We start from the raw sequence: 12,356 nt of genomic DNA on the forward strand, positions 1-12,356 counted from the left end.
TGGGGTGGGCTCATGATTCTGTTTCTGAAAGCACACAGGTGAAGCTTTTGCAGCTGGTCTGCTGACTATACTTTGAGTAACAAGGCTGAAACGCACAGCTCATTTGATTTCTACTAAAAAGGAACAAGAAAAGCTGTTCCCTATTTATTCCTAAATATCTCACACTTCCTGCTTTCGGCCAATGTTCAGATTACTCGGATGGTGAGTTCAACCCTGCAGGAACCAAGGTATGTTTAGTTGTTTTGTTTTAATTACATTACTTGATAACAGATTTAAATGAGCTTACCAAAGTACATACGATGCAAAAAGATAGGGGATCAGTTTCTGCTCTGCATTCGTGGCTCTTGCCCACCCAAGAGACAAAATGCCTTCATGAGAGGAGTACTATTGACCCGTCATTTAAAATGCCTGGTGAATTAAATCATCACTCTCTCTTAACGTCACATAAAAAAAAAGGTCATTCCTCAAAGTTTGCATTTTTTTGAGAGTTCATGGACATTTTAATAGTACTTTATTTAGGCATATACCATTTTTTTTACTTACTGATTGGTTGCTAACATGAATTCAAACAAGTATGCAGTTGCTTTTATACCGCATCCAATCAGGATTTAAGACACAGTTGCCATCCTCAAGTCTTAATCCTCAGAGAACAGCATCTCCAGGAGGCTGGTCTGAAGACACTCAGATTCTACCAGTTTTTTAGGTGTTCCCTAGTTAAGTGGTGTAGGCAATGCAGTGACTTCCAAGTTTTTTTCTGAAGTCATTATTTGAGTCTTTCCAGTAAGGTTTTTCTCCTACTTGGCAGTAAATGAACACACTTCCTTCACTAACCTGCTTCAGCCCCTCTCATACAACTGGTTCAGCCTGCACACGGTCCGGGCACCAGCCCTTCCTCCCAGTGTCCGTGGACACTGTAAAGTAAGTGGAAATGGTCTCTGCTCCACAGCCTGGCTGAACTCCTCAAAGCCAGTCACGCTCACCTACTCCTAGCGAGCCTCTGGGAGGCTGCACTGTGCACCGAGGGTGGGGTCCCCCCAAGTTTTGCATTTTTGATTGGTGAGGGATGGAGGCAGAAGAACTATTTCAGAGGTAGAATTATTAAAATTTGTCAATGATGTAGATACATAAAAATAAGTTTTAAGAACGTGGCAAATTTCAAAGATTAATGGCCTTGATAAGATATTGCTTTCATCTAGAGAATAGGTGATTAGCAATGGGGAGCAGGTTTGGGGAGGATTAATAATGAACTATAATTAATACAGTTGGACTTGGTAAATTTGGGGCTCCTTGGATTTTTCCAGTAAGAGGTTGCAAATATGGGAGTGTGGCTCATGGAAGCCAAGGGAGATGATTTCAAGGAAATGGGTGCAGCGGTTAACAATTGCCAAGTGCTTCCTGGTGTAATGATATGCGTGGATTGAATGATGGAATATACACAATGATGAGCAGCCTCTGAAAAAGCAATTTTTGTAGAACAGTGATGTTAAAGCTCAGAGTTAAGGAGTGAGATGGTAGTGGTAGTAAGGCACTGGAGGATTGGTCTCCTGTAAGTCACTCTTTCTAGAGAGTGGGAAATGGAAAGAGTAAGGGTTTAATCTCAAGCTGACACTTACTGGAAACACCTGGTGAGCTTGTTATAACAGATCGCTGAGCTCCAGCTCAGAGCTCCTGATTCTGTAGTTCAGAGATGGAGCCTGAGAATCTGTGATTCTAATACGTTCCCAGGACTGATGCTGCTAGGTCCGCGGGGACTGCTGTTGGGAAATCGTCGATTTAGAATTATTGATGTAGATCAGGTATTTGCAACCATGCACAGTTGATATTTTAAGCCAGATGATTCTTTGTTGTGTGGTGTTGTGCTGTCTTATGCTTTATAGGATGTTTAACAACATATGCGGCCTCTACCCACTACATGCAAGTAGCACCCCCAACTTGTGACAACTAAACAGCTTTCTAGGCACTACCAAAATATCCTCCAAGGGTCAAAATTGCCCCCAGTTGGGAACCACTGCTTTAGATAATTTAACGTGTCTGAAAAACACTGTCTACAGATAAATCCAGAATATCTGAGGGAGTTTGGTCTGGAAAATAAGGATACTCATGAGACAGTGGAACAGAGCCTCCAGTGTAGTAAACTGTGCTCTTTGAAATTAGATTCCAGATTATGAGTGAGGGCTCAATTATTAGCTTTTAGTGAATTAACCCCAGAAAATCAACTTGGAACTAACTTCCACTATAATCCCAGGCTGTTTTCAGTTTTCTGCATCCTGGAGCCCTGAAAATCCTATCTGGTAAATTATCCCCATTTCATGAATGTGGCTTTGTCTTCTACAATACAGGCTTCCTGGATCCCTGCCTCCACTTTATTTAAGTGCCCTCAGTTATGACTTCCTTATTCTGAAGGCCCCGCCATTTGTTTGACAGAACAATGTTCTGTACCAGGTTAGCAAATTTAAATATTCCATGCCCAGAAATGTTTTCTTTTGTTTCTTATTTGTGTCTTACGGGCAACATATGATTTTCTCTTGCTTTTTTATCCAATCTGACAATCCCTTCCTTTTGATTGGGGTGTTTAGACCATTTATATATAATAATATTATTGTTAGAGGTTGGTTTAAATTTACCAACTTGCTCTCATCTGCTTGTTGTTCTTTCTCCTTTTTTTCTGCTACATTATTTGAAAATTAAATATTAAGATGAAGCATACCTGGTATAAAATTATCCATTTTGAGGTGAGCCATTCAGTTGCATTTACTACACTCACATGTTGTGCAGTCACTACCTCTGTGTAGTTCCAAAACATTTCAATCACCCCAAAAAATCCTTGACCCATTAAGTAGTTATTTTCCATTTCCCCTCTGTGAACCTTCAATTTACTTTCTGTTTCCGTTGAATTACCTATTCTGGATAGTTCATATAAGTGGAATAATAGAATATGTGACCTTCTGTGTCTGACTCCTTTCACTTCACATGTTTTTGAGGTTCATCAACGCTGTAGTATTCCATTTAATGACTGAATATTATTCTGCGTATGGATGCACCCTAATTTGCTTATCTATTTGTTAGTGAATATTGTGGCTATTTCTACCTTTTGCCTATTAGTGAATAGTGCTGCTATGAAAATTTGTGTACAAGTATTTGTTTAAATATCTGTCTTCAATACTTTGCATATATACGCAGAACTGGAATTTCTGGGTCATAGAGTGATTCTGTCTTTAACTTTTTGAGAAATTGCCAAACTGTTTTCCACAGTGGTTGTACCATTTACATTCTCACCAGCAACATCCAATTTCTCTATATCTTCACCAACACGTAACTTTCCATTTTTTGGATTATCACCAATTTAGTGGGTTTGAAGTGATATCGCATTGTGGTTTTATTTTTTTTAATTTTTTTTATTTTTTAAATTTTTTATTTGAGAGAGAGAGAGAGAATGAGCATGGGGGTGGGGTCAGAGGGAGAAGCCAACTCCCTCTCGAGCATAGAGCCCAATGCAGGACTCAATCCCAGGACCCCAGGATCATGACCTGAGCCGAAGGCAGTCGCTTAACCAACTGAGCCATCCAGGCGCCCCACATTGTGGTTAAAACCACATTTTCCGAATGATTAATTGGGATACTGTGATTTATAATAAATAGATATTTGGTCTTCAGTCTGTTTCTGGCACAGAGCTCCTAAAACACTTTAAAATTCTTAAGTAATGAGAGTGATAAAGGTGTCTTTCGTTATGTTAATGAGATGACTTTTGGATCACATCTGAGGATAGGGGCTGGTTGCCAGGAGAACCCACAGTGTAATTAAAGGGTTGGAATGTTCCTTAGGGCTCATCCACAGATCTACAGGAAGGGGAGAGGGGCTGAAGGTTGAAACAGTCACCAATGGCCAATGATTTAATTAAGCAGCCCATGTAATGAAGCCTTTTTAAAAACCCGAAAAGACTGAATTTAGTGAGCTTCCAGGTAGGTGACTACATGGAGGTGTTGGGAGAGTGGCAAGCCTGGAGAGGGAGGGCAAAGAAGCTCCATATCCTTTCCTCACACCTTCCCTACGCATTTCTTCCATCTAGTTGTTTTTGAGTTACATCCTTTTATAATAAACTGGTGAACTAGTTAAGTAAAATGTTTCTCTGAGTTCTGTGAGCTGCTCTAGCAAATTAGTCAAACCCAGGAGTGGATTGTGAGAACCTCTGATTTATAGCCAGTTGGTCAGAAGCACAGATAACAGGCTGGGCTTGCAACTTGTGTCTGATGTGAGGTTGGGAGGGTAGTCTTGTAGGACTGAATGCTTAACCTGTGGAATCTGATGTTTTCTCTGGGTAGATAGTGTCAGAATGAAGTTGAATTCTTGGACACCCTGCTGGTCTCCTAGAATTGTTTGTTGGTGTGGGGAACACCTTCCCCCCGCTCTCCCCCACACACATTGGAAATTAAGTCTCAGAATACCAAAAGACTAATTATGCTGAGCATTTTTTCATGTGCTTATTGATATTCATATAGATTTTTTTTTTTTTTTAAGAAATGTCTGTTCAAATCCATTACCCATTTTTTAATTGGGTTGTCTTGGTGAGTTATAAAAGTTCTTTACATATTCTGAATACTAGACCCTTATAAACAATTAGCAAATATTTTTTTCATTCTATGAGTTGTCTTTTCACTCTCGATTATGTCATTAATGTACAAAATGTTTTAATATTCATGAAGTCCATTTAATCTATTTTTTCTTTTATTACTCATGCTTTTGGTGTCATAGCTGAGAATATATTGCCACATATGAAGATCATGAAAATTTACCTGTATATTTTCGTCTCTGAGTTTTATGGTTTTAGCTCTCACATTTAGGTCATAGATCATGTTTTAGTTAATTTTTATAATGGTGTGAGGTATGAATCCAACTTCATTCTTTTGCATGTGGATATCCAGTTGTCCTAACACCATTTATTGAAAATACTATTCTTTCCCCATTGAACAGTCTTAGAACCCTGGTCAAAAAGCAGTTGACCATAGCTATTGGTTTCCTTCTGGACTCTCAGTTTTGTTCCATCAGTCTGTATGTCTGTCCTTAGGCCGGTACCACACTGTTTTGATTACTGTAGCTTTGTAGTAAGTTTTGAAAATGGGAAGTGTGAATCTTCCCACTTTGTTTTCACATTCAGGATCGTTTTGCCTGTTCGGGGTTCCTTTAAATTTTATATCCGTTTGAGCATTGGTGTTCCAATTTCTCCAAAAAAAGTCATTGGAATCGTGATGGGATTGTACTGAATATACAGATCACTTTTGATAGTACTGCCATCTTAAAAACATCACACCTTTAATCCATAAACATAGGATGCCTTTCTATTTAATTAGGTCTTCTATTCATTCAGCAGTGTTTTCTACTTTCCAGTATACAAGACTTTACCTCCTTGGTTAAATTTATTCTTAGTTATTTTATTCTTTTGGATGCTATTATAAATGAAATTTTTTTTTAAATTTTCTTTTCATATTGTTCATTGCTGATGCATTAAAAAATCAACTGAGTTTTCAGGGTTAATCTTGCGGCCTGCAACTTTGCTAATTTGTTTACCAGCTTTAGTAGCTTTTCTGTAGATTCATGGGGTTTTCTATACAGAGGATCATGTCCTCTGCAAATACAGATAGTTTTACTTCTTCTTTTTCAGTACTTTTTATTTCTTGTCTAATTGCTTTAGCTAGAATATCCAGTAAAGTGTTAATTAATTCTTATTTTAAACCACCTTTGCATTCCTGGCATAAATCCATCATGATGTATAATCTTTTTAATGCGTTATTGGATATGATTTACTAGTATTTTGTTGAGGATTTTGTACCTATATTTATAAGGGATATTGGTCTATATTTTCTTATGATGTCTTTATCTAGTTTTGGTATCAGAACACTATTGGTCTCATAGAATGAGTTAAGAAGTGTTCCCTCATTTCTATTTCTTGGAAGAGTTTGAGAAGATTTCATGTCAATTCTTTAAATTTGGGTAGAATTCACCAGTGAAGACATTTGATCCTGGACTTTTCTTTGCTAGTAGGTTTTGATTACTGCTTCAGTCTCTTTACTTGTCATAAGTCTGTTGAGATTTTCTTTCTTTTCTTGAGTTATTTTTGGTAATTTGTTTGTAGAAATGGGTCCATTTCATCTGGTTATCTAATTTGTTGGCATACAATTGTTTATAGTATTCTCTTATTCTCTATTTCTGTAAGGTTGGGATAATGTTCCACTTTCATTCCTGATTTTAGTTATTTGTGTCTCTTCTCTCTTTTTTTTTTTTGTTAATCTAGCTAACTGTTCTTAAATTTTGATTTTTTTCTTTCAAAAAATTTTTTTATTTTGTTGATTCTGTGTATTGTTTTTACTTTGTATTTTATTTATCTTTGCTTCAATCTTTATTTTCCTTATGCTAGCTTTGTGTTTAAATTGCACTTTTCTAGTTTTTTCAAGTAAATTTAGTTTTTTCATGTAAATTGATTTGAGATAGTCTCTTCTAGTATTTACTGGTGTTTACTGCAGTAAGTCCCTTTGAACACTGCCTTTGCTGTGTCCCATGTATGTGAAAGGGAAGACTTAATATTGTTAAGATGGCAATAATCTCCAAACTATTCTATTTACTAGTCTTACAGAATGAGTTGAAGAGTGTTTCCCTTTCCAATTATTTAAAGAGTTTAAAAATACTTGGTGTTAATTCTTCTTAAACATTTGGTAACCTTCACCACTGAAGCTAATTTGGGCATTGGCTTTCTATTGTGGAAAAATTTTGATTATTAGTTCAATCTATTTACTTGCAATTGGTATATTCAGATTACCTATTTCTTTTTGATTCAGTTTCAGTAGTTTGTGTCTAAGACTCTGTCCATATGATCTAGGTTATCTTATTTGTTCGTATAAAATAGTTCAGAGTAGGGCGCCTGGGTGGCTCAGTTGGTTAAGCGACTGCCTTCGGCTCAGGTCATGATCCCGGAGTCCTGGGATCGAGTCCCACATCGGGCTCCCTGCTCAGCAGGGAGTCTGCTTCTCCCTCTGACCCTATCCCCTCTCATGCTGTTTCTCTCTCTCTCTCTCTTTCTCAAATAAATAAATTAATTAATTAATTAAAAAAAATAGTTCAGAGTATTCTCTTCTAATCCTTTATATGTCTGTAAGGTCAGTGATATGTCCCCTCTTTCACTTTGATTTTATTAATTTAAGTGTTTTTTTCTTGTTCAGCCTAGCTAAATGTTCATAAATTTTGTTCATCTTATCAAAGAACGAACTTTTAGTTTCATTGATTTTCTATATTATTTTTCTGTTCATTTTTGTTCTCAAATCTTTATTTCCTTCTTATTGTGATTTAATTTGCTCTTTTTATAATTTTATAAGGTTGAAGTTTACATTATTGATTTGACATCTTTCTTCCTTTTTAATATAGGCATTTACAAATAGAAATGTCCCATATGCAATGCTTTAGCTGTATCCCGTAAGTTTGGACATGTTGGGTTTTCATTTTTATCAATCTCAAAATACTAATTTTTCCATGGTTTCTTCTTTCAGCCATTGATTATGAGCATGTTGTTTAATTTCCATATATTTGTAAATTTCCCTCTGTTACTGATTTCTAATTTCATTCCATTGTGAATAACATATTTTTTATAATTTCAGTATTTTTACATTTATTGATATTGTTTTATGGCCCAACTTATGGTTTGCCAACATCTCTGCACTTGAGAAAAATGTCCATGCCCAATGTGTTTGTTATTGGGTAGAGTGTTCTACAAATGCATGTTAGGTCTGTTTGGTTTATAGAATTTTTCAAGTCTTCTAGTTCCTTGTTGATCTTAAGTCTATATTATTTATCTTTATTGAAGCTTTATCCTTGTGTTCCTCAGACTGGATGATCACCAACTGACTCCTTTTCAAGTTGATGGATTCTTTCTCCTACCAGCTCAGATCTGCTGTTGAATATCTTAGTGAATTTTTCATTTTATTTTCATTTATTTATTTATTTATTTTTAAAGATTTTATTTATTTATTCATGAGAGACAGAGAGAGAGAGGCAGAGGGAGAAGCAGGCTCCCAAGGAGCAGGGAGCCCGATGTGGGACTCGATCCCAGGACCCTGGGATCATGACCTGAGCCAAAGGCAGACGCTTAACCATCTGAGCCACCCAGGTGCCCAGTGAATTTTTCATTTTAGTAATAGTACTTATTATATTCAGAATTTCTGTTCTTTTAAAATATTTCTCTATTTATTGATATTCTCTATTTGTTGAGACCCAGACATTTTTTGAAAGAAAAAATGCACTGGAATTTAGTAAATTTTTGTGAATATAGATCTTGCAACCATGGAACTTTAGTCCTACTAACAGTGAATGTTGACAGAGCTAGAGGCCCCATGCTCCTCTGTGTATTAGCATTAAGCCCTTCTTACTCAAAGTGGGCCCCAGAACTTGGTGGGCATCACCTGGGAGCTGGTTAGAAATATAGAATCTCAAGTCCCACTCCAAATACACTGAATCAGAAGTTGATTTTTAACAAGACCTTTAGGTGATTCCCATGCTCATCAGAGTTTGAAAAGTGGTGGGCCCAAAGTCCTGGAACCCACCATGCTTTCAGAGCCTTCAAGGTACCACATACTATTTTTCATAATGGTAATTTTGCATTTATTTTATATGACTTGATAAATGTCCATCTTCCTCTCTAGATTGCAACCCCACAAAGGGAAGTCTGCTTACTGTTGTACACCAGAGTCATGCACATAGTAAGTGATATAAAATCTGTCAAGGAAATCAGTGAACTGGACCCTGGAATCTCATTCTTACCTGCTTCCTCCAACCCCAAATCTCAAGTAGGTTTCAGAAGAGGGTTATCTTCTTAGTTAACATACTCAGAAAACCTGAGTTTTCTTGGATCTCCTAAGGATCATTAGGGACCATCTCTGAAATAAGGAAACATCTCTGAGATAAGGAAACTAGTTTTCCTTAACCTTTTGTTTAAAGTATGTATTTACCCAAAATTTGAGTTTCCCATCTGATAAGTGTTCTCTATTAGAAAGAAGCCGTTGAGCATATTTTTTTATAATCCTGCAGGAGAACAATTTTTTTTTTTTGCGGATTTTTTTTATAGAAGTATAGTTGAAACACAATGTGATATTAGTTTCAGGTGTACACCAGTGATTTTGACAATTCTGTGTGTTATGCTATGCTCATCACAAGTGTACCTACCTTCTGTCACCATACAACACTATTATAATACCATTGACTATATTCCCTATGCTATACCTTTTACCCTCATGATTTATTCATTCTGTAACTGGAAGTCTGTGTCTCCCACTCCCCTTCACCCACCTTGCCCATTCTTGCCTTTCCTCTGGCAACCGTCACTTCTCTGTATTTATGGGTCTGATGTGGCTTTTTGTTTGTTTATTCCTTTTTTTTTTTTGAGTCCACATATAAGTGAAATCATTGTATTTGTCTTTTATTTCACTTAGCATAATACCCTCTAGGTTCATTCATGTTGTTTTAAATTGCAAGACCCTATTATGGCTCAGTAATATTCCATTATATGTACGTGTGTATGTGAATCCATTTGTCTTTATCCTTTCATCTATCCATGGACACTTGGGCTGCTTCCATATCTTTACTATTATAAATAATGCTACAATAAACATAGGGGTGCACCTATCTGCCACCCATGTCTTTTTATTGGAGTATTTAGACCATTTACACTTAAAGTAATTATTTATAGGTGTTATTGCCATTTTGTTAATTGTTTTCTGGTTGTTTTTATAGTTCTCCTATGTTCCTTTTTTCTTCTCGTTCTCTTTCCTTGTGATTGAGTTTCTGTAGTGTTATGCTTGGCTTTCTTTCTTTGTGTATCTATTATAGGTGTTGGGTTTGTAGGTTACCATGAGGTTCATATATAGCATCCTAAGTATATTGCATTCTATATTAAATTGATGGTCACTTAAGTTCAAACACATTCTAAAAAAAATTCTTTTCTACTACCTCCTCCATGTTTTATATATGTGTTGTCATATTTTATATCTTTTTATTCATAATTTTCTTCTAATTATGGCCTTTTCCACTTAAAGATGTCCCTTTATTTCTTATAAGGGGTCAGCTTAGTGGTAATGAACTCCTTTAACTTTTATTTTTCTGGGAAACTCTCTCTCCTTCATTCTGTATGATAACCTTGCTGGGGAGAGTATTCTTGGTTGTAGGTTTTTTCCTCTCAGTGCTTGAATATATCATGCCACTCCCTTTTGCCCTGCAAAGTTTCTGCTGAAAAAGAACAGCCTTATGGGGTTTCCCTCATATGTAAGTTTCTGCTTCTCTCTTGCTACTTTTAAAATTCTTTCTATTATCTTGGATGTTTTAATTATTAGGTATTGTGGTGTGGACCTCCTTAGGTTCATCTTGTTTGGAACTCTGTGCTTCCTGAACCTGGGTGTCCATTTCCTTCCCTAGGTTAAGGAAGTTTTCAGCTGTTATTTCTTCAAATAAGTTTTGTGGCCCTTCTCTTCTGCCTTTTCTTCTGGGACCCCTCTAATGCAAATGTTTGTTTGCTTGATGTTGTCCAGGAGATCCCTTAACCTATCCTTATTTTAAAAATTCTTTTTATTTTTTGCTGTTCAGCTTGGGTGCTTTCCATTACTGTCTTCCAGAACACTGTTCTGCATTTGCTAGCCTACCGTTGATTCCTTCTAGTGTATTTTTTATTCAATTATTGTATTCAATTCTGATTAGTTCTTTTTTACATTTTATATTTTTGTTGAAATTCTCACTGAGTTCTTCCACTCTTCTCTCCAGTCCAGTGAGCATCTTTATGATCATTACTTTAAACTCTTTATCTGGAATATGGCTTATCTCCATTTCATTTACTTTTGGGGGGGGGGGTTGTCTTATTTTTTTCATTTGGACCATATTCCTCTGTCTCCACATTTTGCTTGACTTTGTGTTTATTTCTATAAATTAAGCGTAACAGCTACTTCTAAACTTGAAGGATTGGTTTGTGTATGGTCATCCCCTGTGTAAACTGTGTGTTTGGTAAGTTTGGCTGGCTGGAACTGTGGCTGGCTTGGGCTGGGAGGTCCCTGGTGGGATGGCCGGAGCTGAAGTGGGCATGGGCTGGGGGAGGTCCTACGGCTCTCCACACAGAGAGCATGCTGGCAGGATAGCTGAAGCTGAAGTAGGTGCAAGCCAGTGTGTCCTGAGGGTTTCTGCAGAGAGCTCCCTCACAGGGCAGCTGGAGCTGAGGTGCAGTGTGGGCCATAGGGTCTTGAGGTGCTCCATGCATGGGCACCCTAACAAGTTGTCTGGGCTGCAGTGGTATAGACCTGGAGTGTTCTGGGGCTGCATTTTACCTGTTACTTTGGTGAGACAGCTGGAGCTGTAGTGAATGCTGACCAGGTGTGTCCCATTGTGTGCTGTGCTGTGCGGTGGTGGGGCTGCCTCAGTGTGGAGCTGCTGGGGCTGGTGTGGGCTAGGGGTCCAGGGCTCCTGATATGGGAAGCTGGCTTGAGCACCTGGATTGCTTTCATCCATGCTATCGAGGTGGATGGGGAATGTAAGCCATGGCCCTCAGCAGCCCCTCTGACCAGTGGAAAGTTCCAGCAGCTCTCCTACTATTTGGCAGCATTCTAAGGCTGGATCTTTTGTTCTTTTTATTTTGTTTTTATTTAAATTCCAGTTAACGTACACTGTAATATTAGTTTCACATGTAAAATTTGGTGATTCAACACTTATATACAACACCTGGTGCTCATCACAGCAAGTGCGCTCCTAATCCCCATCACCTATTTCACCCATCCCCCCCCACCCATCTCCCCTCTAACCATCAGCTTGTTGTCTATAGTTAAGGGTCTGTTTTTGAGTCTTCCTTTCTTCCTCCCCATGATTGTTTCTTAAATTCCACATATGAGTGAAATCATATGGTCTTTCTTTCTCTGACTTATTTCACTTAGCATAATACCCTCTAGCTCCATCCATGTCATTGCAAATGGCAAGATTTCATTCTTTTTTGATGGCTGAATAATATTCCTTTGTGTGTGTGTGTATATATATATATACACACACACACAGACCACATCTTCTTTATCCATTCCTCAGTTGATGGACATTTGGGCTCTTTCCATAACTGAGCTATTGTAGATAAACCTCAGGGTGCACATATCTCTTCGAACTAGTACTTTTGTGTCCTTTGGGTAAATACCTAGTACTGTAACTGCTGGATCCTAGGGTAGTTCTATTTTTACCTTTTTGAGGAGTCTCCATACTGTTTTCCAGAGTGGCTGCACCAGTTTGCATTCCCACCAGCAGTGTAAGAGGGTGCCCCCTTCTCTGCATCCTTGGCTAGGGCTGCATCTTTGATATACTAG

The 12,356-nt window shown here is 37.7% G+C and overlaps 1 pseudogene; it reads right to left on the reverse strand.

Annotated features, from left to right (window-relative positions):
- Positions 1 to 635: 635 nt before the first annotated feature.
- LOC110572131 lies at positions 636 to 11,523 on the reverse strand (annotated as a pseudogene).
- Between the last annotated feature and the right edge of the window lie 833 nt (positions 11,524 to 12,356).

The sequence above is a fragment of the Neomonachus schauinslandi genome, chromosome 2 (genome assembly GCF_002201575.2).
Source record: "Neomonachus schauinslandi chromosome 2, ASM220157v2, whole genome shotgun sequence".
Classification (NCBI taxonomy): domain Eukaryota; kingdom Metazoa; phylum Chordata; class Mammalia; order Carnivora; family Phocidae; genus Neomonachus; species Neomonachus schauinslandi.